A 679-nucleotide genomic window follows, 5' to 3' on the forward strand; every position below is an offset into this window, starting at 1 on the left:
TTTTTAGTTCTTTAATCTTTCCATGTTTTCAGAGGGAGAAAGGGCCAAAGGGGAATGGAAGAGGGGATTTTGATTTCTGAATCTGTTTTTTTTTTTTTTAAACCCAAAATAGTCTCTGACAAATATTTCGAAAGACAATAAGGCTTTTAACAAAAAAATTCAATCTAATTTCTGATAATTATTTCAAAAGGACAACAAGATCTTTGTGCTGTGCCAAAAAAAATTCAAGTTATTGTTTTTGGCACAGAAACTAATCGATCACAAAAAAAATATTAAAGACTTTTTTTTATTAAAAACCTCGTTGTCCTTTCGAGATAATTGTCAGGGACCGGATGGGTATTCACTCAAAAATTTAAAACCACTGCGTTTGGGGGGATTTTTTCAATTATAAAATAAAAAAATTTTATTATTTCACCAAACATAATTTTTGAACTTTAATTCTTCAAATACGATTTTTTTATTTAAGCGAGTTTGTTGGACTATATAATTATTTTTTTATAATTTATTCCAGTGTATATATGTATTTTTAGAGACGATAACAATACTTATCATTGTTAAATACGGCTTATTTTTTTAATTTATAATTAAAAAATTCTTGAAGAAATCATACTTGTTGTTTGTATATTTTTGTGTACTCTTAGTAGCGTTTGTTTTGCAGTATTGGGACAGAGACGGAAAG

This window comes from Arachis duranensis, chromosome 8 (genome assembly GCF_000817695.3).
Source record: "Arachis duranensis cultivar V14167 chromosome 8, aradu.V14167.gnm2.J7QH, whole genome shotgun sequence".
NCBI lineage: Eukaryota > Viridiplantae > Streptophyta > Magnoliopsida > Fabales > Fabaceae > Arachis > Arachis duranensis.